Below are 17,642 nucleotides of genomic sequence, written 5' to 3'. Positions count from 1 at the left end.
GAAAGCCTCAATGTACTATTCTCTGAACAGTCCAATGAAGCAGGAAATAAAAGCATGGCTGTTGTTATTTTATAGACAAAGAAACATGAAGCTTGCAGAGTTTAAAATCCCAATCTCTGTTCAAACATCTCGTTTAGCTTCACAGCTATAATCAAACTCAAGTGTGTTGACTCAAGATCAACTTGAGTTAATGCTTTCTAATCTGACCCCTTCTGCTTCTAATAGGTCATGTATCCTATAAATGAGACAGCTGAAACCTGGAAAGTTCAAGAGACTAGCTCAATTTAGTAACTCTTTGAATGGGCAATAGAAACCAGATTTTTTTTTTTTTACAGCTTTCGTGGAGTCCTGCCTTTTGTTTCCCCTCTTTTAAGTCTACTGCCTCTCAAGCCATTCATTTTGTTTATACACTGAACACTTATTAAAGACCTACTGTATGCTGATTATTGTTGCTGAGTCATGTCTGACTCTTTGTGACTCCATTTGAGGTTTTCTTGGCAAAGTTGTAACAGTGGTTTGCCATTTTCTTCTCTAGCTCATTCTTACAGATGGAAACTGAGACAGAGTTAAGTGACTTAGTCAGGATCACATATCGTTTGATCAAATTTGAATTCAGGAAGATGTGTGCTGAACACTGTCTTTAATACTAAGACGAAGTTAGACGAAGTTACCAAGATTATATAAAAGCTAGTAAGTTACCAAGATTATATAAAAGATAGTTCCTGACTTCGTGCAACTTATAAGATAGAAAAAGAAAAAAAATATAAATAGTGATGGGTTTGGAGATAAGAAATCTGAGTTTCAATTTCCTCTCAGGTACTATTTGTGTGACCATTGAAAGTGACTGGGAGACTGAGAGCCTCAGTTTTTCACCTGCTGAATGGAGCTAATGCTATTTCTATGAACCACCTTATGAGGAAGTTGGTTCTCCCTCACTGGAGCACATCAAATAAAAACTAAATCGTCAGTCCTCTTTTGTCTGAATTATAGAGAGATTTTTGGTCAATGATAGCTCTTTGATTTCTTCCAGACTCTGACACAGTGATTCCCTGTATAATCCTTTGTGTGTGAGTTGCAAAACAAACAGCTTCATGAGATCTTGTCAGTTTAATGATCTCCTATAAGTCTTCAAGACAGAGTTCCCACAACCACCAGCCCTTGGGCATCAGTAAGCGATAGCGTTGAAAAGCCTGAGACTACATTCAGTTGGTGATTCCTATCTATATCTTTTAAAATTCTTTCTGAAGGAGAAAAACAGAAATAGACTTAATGAACATCAGGGAGAACACACTTAGATTTCATCCTGAATTGCACAACAAGGCTCACTTCATTAGCCATATACTCAATTTTCAAAAAAGCATCCTAAGGCAATATTGGAAGGACTAGAATAACAGCCCTCAGGCTTTATGTCCCTTCCTTCCTACTTGTCGGGGATAGTTTTATGATTCCCCCAATCCAGATGTCCTGTGTTCTCAGGTTTTCTCAACTCTATAAAAATTTCTTCATGAGAAAAGCTTAGATAAACTAAGGTAGAAGTTTCAGAAACAGCCCACAGACCACCCAGAATATCTAAACCAGAATAAAATGTTGTTGGGAACTATTTAACAAAATGAATAAGAATACAACAAAACACAAATAGTACACTTTGGAATTAAGTCAATATGTAGCCCACAGGGATATTTATGTTTGGTACCAGCATTTTTTTCCCAATCATATCTGATTCTTTGTGACCCCATTTGGGGTTTACTTGGCAAAGATACTGGAATAGCTTGCCTCTTCTCCAGCTCAATTTACAGATGAGGAAATTGAGGCAGATGGGGTTAAGTGACTTGCCCAGAATCACACAACTAGGGAGTATATGAGGCCAAATTTTAATTAAAAAAAAAAAGTTTTCCCAGCACCCTATACAGTATGGTCCACCTAGCTGCCCTTTGTGTGATTAGTGATCCCTATTTCTGAATCTGATGCCTCTGAACAGCCCATAGGAATATGGACTAAATTTGTAATTTCATGGGTGTGGGCCGGTGTTTTTCCCAATGCTTGCACTTGCACTTCTTACAGCAACAAAAATGTGTAGTGAGACCTCAGGGTAATTTAATAAACTATCCACATTACTCATATTATTCTGCCATTATTTAATACTTAAGATACCATTAAATAATTTTTAGTCCAAATCATTCTGGAAAACTTCCATAAAATCCACTAAATGAGAATTAATTTGAACAGGGAACTCTAAGATCAAGAAATTCCCTGCACAAAGGCAGACCTCCATGTTCTCTACAATATCTATGACTAGAGAGTTGCCTAAAGTATAGACAAGCATGTGACTTGCCCAGTTTACACAGTCAGTATACTCAGAGGACGACTTGAAACCAAGTCTTCCTGGCTGGTTCTTCATCTTTGGCCAAGCACTGTGGTTCTGAGTCAATTCACACTAAAGTGGAAATGACCGAGTAGACTGTCCTCTCTCCTGGAATTATATGCACTTTAAAAGTAGACAAGTTTGCATCTGTAAGGGGATTTCAGGAAGCACAGAGCCAGGAACTACCTGAGGAGATAAATGGCCCTTCCCAGTCTCATGAAATTCTATTACATAATAAACTATTCTGTCTTTTTATGAGAGAATCACACAAGATATTGAAGCCATGGGGCTCACACACATCCTTCCCAGATTTTTACAAGGTTTAAAAAAGGAAAACGAGACAAGCAGTTCATTCTCCTTTCATCCTAAGATCACAAAGGTCAATTTTATGATATTTAAATCATCTCACAGGCAGTTATTTCCCTGGAAGGCAATAATAATTACTCTTGCTTGTCTAGGCACAGACTTTGCTCTCTCTCTCTTTTTTAATGTTGCTAAACAATAATACTTTTCACTATCTGCTTGAAACATTTCAGTTACAAAGGAAACATTTACAAGGGTAATAACTGAAGAAAGGGATGTACAAATTGAAATAATAGAATTTTTAAAGTTCAAAAATGTGTGATCCAAACCCATCATAACAGCGACATGGGATAGGTAGACCAAGTATTATCATCTCCATTTTATGGGTAAGGAAACTGAGGTTTAGAGAAGCCAGAGAATGTTCCCAAATGACAGAGGTAATTCATGGCTCCTAGGTCTGTCTCTTAAACAATGGTGCCTCTCATGATTTTACTACTTCAATATGCTCCTAATTATAATCAAAGATTTATTTGACCTTTTAAATTAACATTGAATTATTATAGTTAATAATATTTTATATTTATTCAAAAGCTTCATCTGAGATGATTAAATATTTCTTTAACTAAAACGATGCTTATTTCTTTGTAGAAAGAGCAAAGCTACCATTTTCACCCAGACCACTTTCCTCATCTGTTTAAATACATTGACTCGTCAGGTTGTTGACAGTATCTTTTGGCAAGATATCATGGCCAGACAAAATATCAAGAGTCGTATGGGGTGAAAAATTATAAGATAATTGAAAACATATATAATTAAATATTGATTTGATTATGATTAAAAAGTGTGGGAGGTAAAAGTGGTCTGGAGTCAAATCTGACTTCAGACACTAGTTGAATGACTCTGAGCAAGGCACTTAATCTCTGTTTGCCTCAATTTCCTCATCTGTAAAATGAGCATAACAATGATATCTATCTCCTAGGATTGTTGTGAGGATCAAATAAAATTATATTTGTAATGTACTTATCGCAGTGCCTGGCAATGCTAAGTGCTATTTTTGTTGCTATTGTTCAGTTGAATTTGCCTCTTTATGATTCCATTTGAGGTTCTGTTGACAAGGATACTGGAATGGTTTGCTATCTCATTCTCTTTACAGGTGAGGAAACTGAGGCAAACAGGGCTAACTGACTTGCCTAGAGTTACATAGTTTGTAAGTGTCTGAGGTTGGATTTCAGCTCAGGAAGATGAATCTTCCTGACTCCAGGCCCAGGATTCTATCCAAAATGGCACCACCCAGCTTCTCTCAATTGTGCTACCTATAATTGTTATTATAAACAAATATTGATTATTTGAGCCATACCAAGTATCTCAAAAAATTTAGTCTCAGGGTCAGAGGAGAAAATATCTCTTTTTTGGTTCAATAAATGTGACGACATTCTGGGAAAAAAAAATCTTCCAATGATATCACTTATGATTTATTGCACATAAATAACTTGAGCCAGGTTTTATGAATATAAGGATTATTTATTTTTTCATTTCTATGATTACTTTAAGGCCAATAACATGAGAAATGGAAAGAGGAATTACTGATCTTCACAAATATAGCTTTCATTTATTTCCAGTTAATATACACATAAAAAACTTTATCGGCCTATATTTAATCACAATTTTTCATCTATCCTCATGCTTTCCTAAATAATAATAATATATAAATATTCCCAAGCTAGTGACTTGCAAGCTTTTTGTAGTTTTGATACATATTTCATTTTTATTTACTGCTATCCCTCCTAAGCACACATGTCATATGTTATATCTTTTCACATATATGAACTTAAAATTAATTTAGTTTTTAAAATGTTTAATGAATCTCACTTTATCTTTTGAGATAAATGGAGGTATCTCTCTAAATCATAAATTTTGATTTGGGTTGAGAAAATAAAAACCTGTAGATCACATAACTGGCCACTATGTGTCACTGTTTTATTTCTTTAATCTGATTAAATATATATGCAGAAAGGCTTTGCATAGGAAAAAAAAAAATAGATCAGTCCCTTAAAAGAGTAATCTAATCCATTTCCCCCCTAAAGATAGAAAAAAAAATGTTAACATATCACTGAGGTTGGGAGCGATTGACCATTGTGTTTATTTCAGGAAGTTAAACATCATTTCATTTGATTTAATATTCTGAAGATTAAAAAAGGGAAATGAGATGCATTTTTTAAGATTTAAATTTGTTTTTCATATATTTGATATCATATAGATCACGCTGATCCATACTGCCAACTTTTTAATTGAATATTCATGATCCTCACTAGTTGTTGTTTTTTTTTTTTTAACAGATAATAGCTGCTCAAAAAAATCTTATTCATTTGACATAGCTAGACATCGCAGTATTAAATTACTATAGTTAATCATAGTTTATATTTGTTCAGAAGCTTCTTTTAAGATGACTAAATGTTTGATTAATGGAAAGTGATCATTGTTTCTTTACAGAAAAAGTAAAGCTATCCTTTCCACCTTCACCATGTTCCCTATCTGTTTAAATATGTTTATTAATGTAAATTAAAGGGTTGACAGTCTCTTTTGGCATAGAATCATGTACAGATAGAATACCGAGAGTTACACGGCATGAAAAATTACAGTCTCTCTAGGACATCAAATAATCCATCCCATTGCACCTCTATTTTAAGTGATGAAAATCCAGCCCTCATATCTCCTGGTCCCATTATCCATCTTCTTTATGGATCGACTCCCTTTTCCAACCCCCTCTTTCAGCCATGATAAACAAAGGATTTACACACCTCAGACGATGGGAATACTGTGATTTTGTGACTGTTCTTCTTGTAGGATTTAGATGTCACTTAGGGAATGTATTCATTTCAGGCTTCTTCCTATTGCACTCCCTCTTTTAAAGGTTTTTCTGGCAAGGTGTTTTCAATACTGATTTAGCTCTGTCCTATTGATTCCTTTTTAACACTAGTGACAGTAATTTCAATAATTTATTTGCATGAAACTCTGAAATGTGTTCCTTTATCACATTAATGACCTTTTGTGTTGAGAGGCTACATGGCATTGTAGGAATTAAGAAGATCTTAAGAGTCCTACCTCTGACACATATTGTCAATGTGATGGTGGACATGTCACTTATATTTTGAAGAAGGAGCTCACTTCAGTTGGTAAAAGGAGTTTCTATACCAATGGAATCCCAGGTACAATTCCTATCCTATTTTCTCCTTAAGCTTTGTTAGTTCTCTTTTGACACAGACTGGGAAAACCAAGAGCCACACTCTTGGATAAAAATCTAATTAACCTAACCTAGAGTCCCTTCTCATTAGTAGAGTGGAAGCCTAGCAATCTGACCATGTGAGGCCAGTCCCTTCATGATAACCAGAAATAGAAACAATGTAGAATTTCTCAACAAACCTCTCAGGGGCTCCCATATCTACAGGATACCTACAGGACCTATGATTATTTAATCATAAGTCATCTCCTTTCTTCCAGTCCTTAAGACTCTGTAGTGGCAAATATCCAAATTCAAACACAGATCTAATTGAGAACAAATTACAAACAGATGGAGAATTGTGAATGGATCCGACCAATCTAGAGAACAATTTGGAACTGTTATCAAACTGTGCTTACTCTTTGAACCTGTGGTGTTTCTACTGGGCTCATATCCCAAAGAGATCTTAAAGGAGGGAAAGGGATACACATGTGCAAAAATGTTTGTGGCAGCCCTGTTTGTAGTGGCAAGAAACTGGAAACTGAAACAGCCCATCAGTGGGGAATGGCTGAATAAGTTGTGGTATATGAATGCTATGGAATATAATTGTTCTGTAAGAAATGATCATCAGGGTGATTTCAGAGAGGCCAGAGAGACTTAGAGGAACTGATGCTGAGTGACATGGCAGAACCAGGAGATCTTCATACACAGCAACAAGATTATATGATGATCAATATTGATGGATGTGACTCTTTCCAACAATGAGATGATTGAGGCTAGTTCCAATGATCTTGTGATGAAGAGAGCCATCTACATTCAGAGAGAGAGGACTGTGGGAACTGAATGGGGATCACCATGTAGCAATTTCACTCTTTTTGTGCGTTTGCTTGCATTTTGTTTTCTTTCTTATGTTTCCTTAATGATCTGATTTTTCTTATGCACCAAGATAATTGTATAAGTATATATTGGGTTTTAACTATATTTTAACATATTTAACATATATTGTTATGTTTGTTTATTGTTATTGTTATCCTTTGTTTATCGTGGCTGAAAGAGGAGATTGGAAAGGGAGTTGATCCATAAAGATGGATAATAGGACCAGGAGACATGAGGGCTGGATTTTCATCACTTAAAATAAAGGTACAATGGGATGGATTATTTGATGCCCCAGAGAGACTATGCAATTTCTCACACCCTGTAACTCCCTCCACTAGGGGAGGGAGTGGGAAGAAGAAGGGGAAAATTTGGAACACAAGGCTATGCAAAGGTCAATATTGAAAAATTATACATGCATATGTTTTGAAAATAAAAAAAAGCTTTAATAAATAAGGAGCCAAAAACCCCAATTACAAACAAAATAGAGTAGTAGCTTTTCATATTAAAAAAACATAATATTAATAAATGACATTTCTGCAGTGTTTTATGGAATTCAAAGAGCTTTTTTTGTTATTATCATTAGATGCTAATGGCTCTGTAAGTAATGTAGGTAGTGGAGATATTACTTTTCTATTTTACAGATGAAACAACTAACCCTGAGGGAAATTAACTGCACAGTGACACAGCTAATAAGTAGCACAAACTATGGACTTAGAAGGGAAGATCTGGTAATGGTTTAACAGATGTCTTTCTGAAAAACTATAAGACAAGTTTAATGTACATTATTTGCATTTTCTCCATTACTTTCTTAATTCTAGACAATTAACAAAACAATACATCAAACCTTGATTTGTTGCATTGTCCAATTTCTGAGGTGAAAGTGAAAATTTATCAATTGACTCCTGCAAGCTTGTCTGAGCTAACCACAGCATATCCCCGAGTTTTTCAATTCACAATCCCTCCCCATTTTATTTTTATTTTTAATATACATTGCTTTATGAATCATTTTGAGTGAGAAAAATCAAAATAAAAGGGAAAAAAACCATGGTAGAGGGGAAAAATAGAAAAAAAAAAGTGAACCTGGCATGGGTTGATTTACACATTCAGTCTCCTTAGTTCTTTTTCTGGATGCAAATGGCATTTTCTGCCCAAAGTCTATTGGAATTCCTTTGGATCCCTGAACCACTGAGAAGAATTAAGTCTTTCATAGTTTATCATCACACATTCTTACTGTTACTGTAAAATGTGTATTCCTGATTCTGTTTGTTTTGCTCAGCATCAGTTCATGCAAATCTTTCCAAGCCTTTCTAAAATCAGCTTATTATTTTTCATAGAACAGTAATATTCCATCATCTCCATATTCCACAGTTTAGTCATCCATTTCCCAACTGATGGGCATATATTCATTTTCCAACTCTTTGCTACTACAAAAAGAACTGTTACAAATAGTTTTGCACATGTGGATCCTTTCCCCTTCTTTATGATCTCGTTGGGATATGGATCCAGTAGAGCCACTGCTCCATCAAAGAGTATGCACAGTTTGATAAGACCTTTGGAAATAGTTCCAAATTGCTCTCCAGAATGGTTTGATCATTTTACAACTCCACCCAACAATGTATTAGTGTCCCAGTTTTTCCACCAAGATTTATCATTATCTTTTCCTGTCAACAATCTTGGCCAATCTGAGAGGTGTGTAATGGTAGCTCAGAGTTGTTTTAATTTGCATTTCTCTGATCAATAGTGATTTAGAGCATTTTTTCATTTAATATAAATGGTTTTAATTTCATCATTTAAAAATTATCTGTTCATATCCTTTGACCATTTATAAATCGGGGAATGACTTGTATTCTTATAAAATTTACATAATTCTTTGCATATTTTAGAAACAATGGCTGTAAATTTTTTTCCCCAGATATTTCCCTTTTAATTTTGTTTCTGTTGGTTTTGTGCTTTTTTTTTAATTTAATGTAATCAAAGTTATCCATTTTGCCTTTCATAGTGTTCTCTAGTTTTTCTTTGATCACAAATTCCTCCCTTCTCCAAAGATCTGATAGTAAATTATCCCTTGCTCTCCTAATTTGCCTACAGTATTACCTTTTATGCTTAAATCATGCACCCATTTGACATTATATTGACATGTATGACATGTAGACCTATGCTGAATTTCTGACATTATTTTCCAATTTTCCAGAAATTTTTGTCAAATATTGAGTTCTTATCCCAGAAACTGGAGTTTGGGGGAAGGGGGTTAATCAAACACTAAATTACTATAGGTCCTGATTATTGTGTTATGTGTATCTAAACTATTCCACTGATCCATCACTGTATTTCTTAGCTAGGACCAAATGGTTTTAATGACTGCTGCTTTGTAATATAGTTTCAAGTCTGGTACTGTTAAGCTAACACATCAAACAGAGGAAAAAAGAAACAAAATGTACCAACACATCAAACAGAGGAAAAAAAGAAGCAAAATATGCCAACATATTAAACAGAGGAAAAAAAGAAGCAAAATGTACCAACACATCAAACAGAGAAAAAAAAAAGAAGCAAAATGTATCAACATATAAATTGAACAACACATTATATGCAAAATGTTGCAGAAATAGAACATTTCCCTCATCACTTCTTCCAGGAAACACTTAGTCATTACAATTACAGAGTAGTCAAGATATTCTCTCCTCCAGTCCCTCCTTGTACGTTGTTACAATTGTTGCTCATGTTATTTTCTTGGTTTTTATTTCACTTTGTAGCAGTACATGTGTCTCTCCATCTCTGTCACTGTTCCTTGTAGCAATGGCAGCTAGGTGGCGCTATAGTGCACAGAGTGTACTGGAGTCAGGAAGATTCACCTTTCTGAGTTCAGGTGGTCTCAGACACTGGCTGTGTGATGCTGGGCATGTCACTTCGCCCCATCTGTCTCAGTTTTCTCATCTGTGAAATGAGCTGGATGAGGAAATCTCAAATGGGATCATGAAGAATCAGACATGACTGAAAATCTCTGAACAACAAATTTCTTACTGCCCAGGAACATTCCAACATAGTCACAATTTGTTTAACCAGTCCCCCATTGGATAGACATCTATTTTGTGTTCTGGTCTTTGCTATAAATATTGTGGTGTACAAGGGGCTTTCTGCCTTTGACATCCTCTGCTTTCTCTTTGAATCCTCAGAGCTTACAGTTCCCGACACATAGAAAATGTTTAATAAATGCTCACTGACTGATCCTCAAGATATTTGCCCATCAGTGGAACTTCTGGGTCAAGGGTTATGGCTATTTTAGTCACTGCCTTAACATAATTATAGGTTGATTTCCAGAATGTTTGGACTAAATCACAGCACCTTCAACACTGACTATTCCTACCTTTTGCCATCTCTGCCAATTTACTGAGTGTGAGATAAAATTTTAGAGATATTTTGATTTGAATTGCTCTTATTTTTAGCAATGTGATTCAGACTTTCATGTGGTTTTTAATTGTTCACAATTATCTTTTTTTCAAGAACTATTTGTTCTTATTTCTTGCTAACTTATTAGAGTTGTGATTTTTATACTTGGATAGAAGTATCAGAAATACTTGACAGCTTCCCTTATCCTAGCTGCTCAGGTGCTTTTCTTACAAGAGTTTTACAACATGATGTGTAAAGGAGATAAATCAGGGAATTTTCTAATCAAACCAGGGCATATTCCTAAATAACTCGATGACTATATACAAAGAATTAATTAAATGACCATATAACAGAGTGGGAACAAGCTGATAGCATTAAAGATTGGTCAAGATGATGAAAGCAACTTATTGGCTAGTTGAGTTTTAACCATATCTTTTTTACTCTGGAAAAAAAAAACAAGATGGACCCTTTTTGAAGTGGTGAATTCTGCAGACAGAGTCAGCACCATGCTCAGGAGAATAACCATAAGTGGTCTTCCTTCTGCTAGAACTTGAGGCACTAAAGCAATGCAACCAGATTCTAATTTGAGGCTAATTGTGGACAGTTACAAATAAAATAGGGTAAAAGCTCTTTGTGACAACAAAAACATTATATTAATAAATAGCATTTCTGTAGTTTTCATAAAGGGAACTCAAAAATATTTCTTCTTGGGTCCTAATCTTTGGGGTAAAACAACAGAGGCTCTGAATTCCCTACATAGGCGGGTCCCAGAATCTATCCTGCTAGCAGAGAAAGATGGTTTCTGGCAGAGTTATCTCTTTGAGTGTTCTCTTATGGGTAACCGAAGTTCTGGAAGTTCCTATGATCAAGACAGATATTCTAGAGAGAGAAAATATTTCATGATATATCCCACTCCTTAGAGAAGGCAGAAAAACTTTGTACTTAGAATAAAAAGTCACTGAGGATTTCAGGAGAGATTCGGGCCCAGTAACAATCAGAAGAGCAATCTTGACAGCTTGTAGAGATAAGATCAGCAGACTCTGTTATGGATCTACAACACTGGAAGCCTGAGTTGCCTTAAGGATGTTTAATAAGTGCTTGTTGCTTGATTGACTGATTGAATGAATGTGATGTTTTCCTTAAGTAATACAAGATTACATCCACTTTTTTGGCTGCATCCCTCAGATTATTCATTATACAAATTTCATTCTACTCATGTCTTCTCTGTGTCATATTTGGGAGGTTAATTATTTAAAATTTAAATCCAAGATTTATGCATTTCTCCTTACATTTCATCTTATTAGATTAAACCCAATATTTTAGCCTTTCAGTATCTTTGAATTCTGATTCTGTTATCTAGTGTGTTGGCTTTCTTTCTTTGCTTTGACATCTTCAAATAAAGTAACACACATACACATAGATGTATATGTATGTGCATATATTACATATACATCTGGGGGAGGAGAGAAAGATAAAAATGTTTTTTGTTTGTTTGTTTGTTTGTTTGTTTATTGAAGCAATTGGGATTAAGTGACTTGCCCAGGGTCACACAGATAGGAAGTGGTAAGTGTCTGAGGCCAAATTTGAACTCAGATCCTCCTTTATTTCAGGGCTGGTGCTATATCCACTTCACCACCTCGCTGCCCCAAGAGAGAGAAAATTGAGAGCACTGTGATAGAAAGTGATTATTTGTGAGAATCAAGATCTACTCCACCTTAGAACTAGCTCAGTGCCTTTTCTGTTCGATTATGGGTCTAGTTCAAATTCTGTCTCATGAGAAAACTTTATTCAATTGTGAGAATGGGGGAGAAGAAACTTTTTGTATTGTTTGAACCTATCTCTGCATGGCTGGAAAGATATACTGCACTTCCTTGTTTAAAGACTCTTAATCATGGCCATAGGTTATGCTGACCAGAAACCTAGAAATCAAGACCCAAAGATTAATGCAAAGATTTTTCTCACAAATATACATCTCAAGTAACTTATGTCTCATCTGTATACTGATGCCATTCTTTTCAATCCATTATCATTTCCATGTTCCTTTGATTATTGAAAGATATTTGGGGGAGAGTAGGATACCTCATTTTTTCTGAATTCAGGGAATTACACTTATTCATTCTTCCCTTCTCAACTTGGAAAGTCCCCAATATTTCAATTAAAAAACAGATCATCTAATGGTGTACTTTTTCTTTTAAATCATTAGTCTTATTTGATTGTTTTAATGTATAAAAGTTTGCCTCCAGCTATATTCAGGGTCTAGCTTTAAACTGAGCTGATTTGTTAGGCAATTGTCATGCATGACTTAATAAATCAATGTATTCAGAAGAGCAAACCATCTCATGTTTCATCCATCTCTCTCCATAAAAATACACATACACATACATACATATGTGTACATGTGTATCTCTCTCTCTCTCCATATATATATATATATATATATATACATACACATATACATATATATCTTTAATAAAAGTCTTCTTCTTGTGATACTCTTTGAATATGAACTGTGAATCACTGTGGTTTCTAGAAAATTGACACTTTGGATTAAATCTAATAAGATGAAATTTGGCAGGGATAATTGCAAAAAGGCTTACGCTTGGATTCAAAAGTTTCATTCACAATTAGGAAGAGGTGAGAGGTTGTCACTATTGTTTGTCCTGTTTCAAGGAAGAGCAATGATATCACAAGTGATATCTTGACTAATGCATGAACTAGAACTAAATGAGTATAATCATCAGACTCGCTCTCTCTTCCAGAGTCTTCAAAATCCAGTGGCAAGACAAAAGTCAAGACAACTAGCAATGGGCCGGGATGCAGTGGGCAACCTTGGCAAATTCAGTACCTGACCAAGCCCTAAGTGCTGCCTCGATGTCCATTGAACAAATTGTTCTCATCTGCCCATTCCGCAGCAGGAGGTCTTCATGTGCTTGGTCTAGAGATCTCCCAACTCACCAAGAATGAGAGGTGAGGGCTTCACTTTGACCAAATCTGCCTCACTGTCCTTAACTGTAAAATGGGATAAAATAGAACCTACCTCTTAGAGTTGTTGTAAGGGCCAACCAAATGTTTATTAAGAGCCTACTGTGTACCAGACACTATGCTAAACACTGAATTCAAAGACACAATACTTGTAAGGCACTAACTGATACATAGGAGACCTTACATAAATATTCATTATTATTAATTATTACACATAAATAAATAAATATTTAAAAAGTCTTTTTATTCTGATGCCTCATTTTGGCACAAACTTTCTTGGCTTCTTGGAGATTAAAGGAATGAAAGCTCTAATTTTAGCTGTTAAAAATTCTGGGTCTGGGTTCAGTGAGGGAATGGTCCTTCCTGGCACTCCTGTGCTTGCCAGGTGAGAAGCACAAAGCTCGGGGCAGAGTGGGGCACTGGCCATTACCAACCACGTGATGTTGCATTATGTTTTGTTTTTTAATCACAGCAATTCAAAAAGAAAAACTGAGATATTCAATGGTAGAGGAGATACCCTGTCTTTATTGGTGAAATCATAGCTTCAAGCATTGTAAGTATATTTCGAGAGCATATATAGCTCCATAGCTTCCAAAACAGTCCTATGTCAATAATTATCCGAATATCCTGAAATCCTTGTCTTACACCCCAGACAGCAATAACCATTTATTAGATACCTACTAGATGTAAATCAGCAAGGAGAGAAAAAAGTAGCCATGGCACACATCTTACTTTTAAAGAATGAATTATGATGTTATGGGGAAGGTAAAGGAACAAATAACAGTGAGATCAGTGCAAAAAAGGAAAGGGGGATTTTCATAAAAATGTATCTATTAGAGAGAGGGAAGGAGTGAGTGAGTGAGAGAGAGAGAGAGAGAGAGAGAGAGAAAGTGTGTGTGTTTACTCTGTGATTCTTCCTTGAAAGTCCACAGTACCCCATTAAGAGGGCCTAAGGCATTGCACAAAATGATGGGGAAGAGAAGGTACCTGGAGTTGAGTTAGATTATAACTACCCCCAAGTGACCTATAACTAAGGGGAGCCACATAGGGGACACTGGTGGAATAGGAGAAATAGTGTAGTCATATCGGGATGCAACTCAACTCAATTTGTACACACTCCAAGAGAACAAGTCATGGCTTTCTTGGAGTCATTCCATCGCTTCCACTTTGGAGATCACTGGTCTGTTTTTGTTCATCCTTTGTTTTCAAAGAGGGCCAAGAAATCATGAAGATGATTCTTGATTTGTAGGTGAGTTGGATTTAAGTGAGAAAGAGCTGCACAAAGTTGTCAGCTTCACTCTCTCTCCAGAATAATCGAAGTCCAGTGGCAAGATAAAAGTCAATGCCATCGGTCTAGAGAAGCAATACCAACACCGATGTCATTGGTGTTTATTAAGTTGAAATGCTGGATTTCCTCATAGTATTAAGACTTCCCTTAAAGAGGGATTTTTATATTATGCAGATAGACTACTATAGTATATTTTATATTAATTGGCATACATTCTTTGGATACATTTTATTAAACACTAGAATCATGGTGGAAAGAAACAGAGTAAAATAAGGTGAGCTTTTTTTTTTTTTTTTCCCTGAGGCAATTGGGGTTACGTGATTTGCCCAGAGTCACACAGCTAGGGTGATCTATTTTTTTTATCCTATTTCCAATATGAACTCATATGATTTCAAACTTTTCTAAGTATTATCTTCTCATCTCCAAAGTAGAAATGCCACCTGCACTGCCAATCTCACATGGCTGTCATGAGGATTAGAGAATGTAGGCAGCCCCAGAGTGGAGAAAATCATTCTCTAGGAGGAGAGAATATAATTCTTTCTCAAATGCTTCAGAGAGGTAAGTGAAGATGACAAATGGGAAAAGCCGCCACATGTGGCAACTAAGAGATCACCTTGGAGGTACATTTTGCAGAACATAAAATTGCATATAAATGTGAGCTATTATTATTTTATATCTGACTTGATACAATAACTTTGTAGGTAAGGTGATAGGATTATCCCCATTTTATAGATCAGGGAACTGAGTCTGATGGGACCTATAGTCAAAAATCATGCAGCAGTAGAAGGAATGAAAAAGCAATATATGCCATTTGCATATTCTAGGGCAGTGGTTCTCAAACTTGTGTTTTCAGTAACTTTATCCTATTAAAAATTATTGAGGATATCTCCAAAGTGTTTTTGTTTATCTGGATTATATTTATAGACATTTACCATATTGGAAATAAAAAAAAAATTTTTTTGAATTTGTAGGCCCTCTAAAATATTTGTTTTTATCTTCCTCTCCCTTCTTCCCTTCTTCTCTCTCTTCTTCCTTTTTTCCTTTTCTTTCTCTCTTCCTTCCTTCCTTCTTTCCACTCCTTCCTTTCTTTCCTTTTTTCTTTCCCTTCTTTTCTTTCTATGTTAAGTGACTTACCCAGGATCACCTTACTAGTAAGTGCCTGAAACTGGATTTGAACTCAGGTCTTAACTCCAATGCTGGTGCTTACTCTCCTGCATCATCTAGTTGTATTAGTTCTCAAAAAGAAATTCAGTCCATATCACAATCATGTTTAAGGAAACTATCAGGATGTGGAAACAATCTAGGGAATGAAATGAAGGATGGAAAACAGAGCATGAAAAAGTAGGCAGAAAGAATGCATTAGGAACAGAGGGCAGCATTAGCTAAAGAAATTCATTATTGGAATCTACTGCTAAATGTTCTGAGAGAAATCAAACTGGAATGAGCCAGAGACAGAAATGACAAAACAACATTATACACATGGAGTAAATAGAGAGAGTTAAATCATATTTATTTTGACATATGTGGATAATAGCACCAAGGATAGAGCCTTCTACCTGGACTGGATTTGAAATCCAGACTTGGGCATTTACATGGAAGGGAAAGCAAATTTAAATCTAACTTCTGTTTCCTCATCTGTAAAATGGGTTTAATAAGAGAATTTGCCATGGAGAATTGGTTCGAGGATAAAATAAAATGCTAGTAAAATATTTTGCAAATCTTAGTGGGGATATATCAATGCCAGCTATAATTAATATGATTATATTCTCTCTCTTTCTCTCTCTCTCTCTCTCTCTTTTAAGCCTAGGGGCTGTGAGAGTGTTATGGGAGGAAGGCAACAGTAGGAAAAAAAAAAAAACAGTATCATAGACTCAGAGCTAGAAGAAATCTTAGAGATAAGCAAATCATCCAACCTCTCATTATGTAAATGAGGAAATGGGGAAGAACTCTCAAGATATTCCCAAAGGTCATACTTCTGACTTCATGTCCCAGGCTTTTTCCACAGATCCAGATCAACATCCTCACTTACCCAATAAATTACTGAGAAGCTTCTCAAGCGATTCTATTTTTCAACCTCTGAATGCTGTGGAAATATCCCTCCACCTCCACCATTCAGTGAAAACCCTGAGATTGCTACAGACTCTTATTAGGTCCACAGCTAGAAGGGACTTCTCCAGTCCTTCCCCAGTACATTGGAGCAAACCACGGCCTAAGGAATTTGTTTTCATTTTAATAACTTCTCCAGGTCACACAGGTGGACACATAGCTGACACTTAATGTTTGTTAGATTTATTGGATTGAAATTTTCATCATGCTTTCTTACCTTCCTAGACTCATGAAAAATGAGGTGACACAGATGGGCCCTGACCTCTCTTCCATCCTGTTTTTAAGAGAAGTTTTTGCAGTATTGAACTTTAAGGCTATGTGTCAGGAATTGTACTTGTAATTACAAAGGCAGAAAGGAGCTCCTACTATGTGCCAGGCACTATTTTGAGTGCTAGGAATACAGAGGCAGAAATGGCTGCTACAGTGTGCCAGATGCTGTGCTGAGTCTTGAGGACACAGGCAGAAGCAGCTTCTGCTCTGGGGCAGGTACTGTGCTGAGAGCTGGGGACAAAAAGGAAGACAGAATCAGCCCCTACGTGTGCCAGGAGCTGTACTGAGCACAGAGGACACAAGAGGCAGAATTCTGTAGCCCCCACTATGTGCTAGGTACTGTGCTGCAGCATTGGGATTGCAAAGAAAGACAGAAGCAGTCCTACTGTGTGCTAGGCGCTGTGCTGCAAAATTGAGGACGCAAAGAAAAGCAGAAACAGCCCCTAATGTGTGCCAGGTGTTGTGCTGAGTTCTGGAGACACAGAGGCAGAAGCAGCCCTACTGTGTGCCAGGCACTGGGCTGCAGCACTGGGGTCACAAAGGAAGGCAGAAGCAGCCCTACTGTGTGCCGGGCACTGTGTTGCCCTACTGGGGTCACAAAAGAAGGCAGAAGCAGCCCTACTGTGTGCCAGGCGCTGCACGGCGGCACTCGGGACAAAAGGGAGAAGTAGGCCTGCACTCAAGGAGCTCACAGTCTAACCGGGGAGAAGTCAAGCCAAATACCTGGTGCCAACAAGACGTGGGTAGGATCCATTGGAGAAGAGGAAGAAAGAAGGCAGGATCTTCAGGTGGTGAAGGTAGCTCTCGGGAGGTCCTGCCCTCGCCTCCGCCCCCGTCCGCAGGTCATAAACCCA

The sequence above is a fragment of the Antechinus flavipes genome, chromosome 4, assembly GCF_016432865.1.
Source record: "Antechinus flavipes isolate AdamAnt ecotype Samford, QLD, Australia chromosome 4, AdamAnt_v2, whole genome shotgun sequence".
NCBI lineage: Eukaryota > Metazoa > Chordata > Mammalia > Dasyuromorphia > Dasyuridae > Antechinus > Antechinus flavipes.
This window is presented reverse-complemented; position numbering follows the sequence as displayed.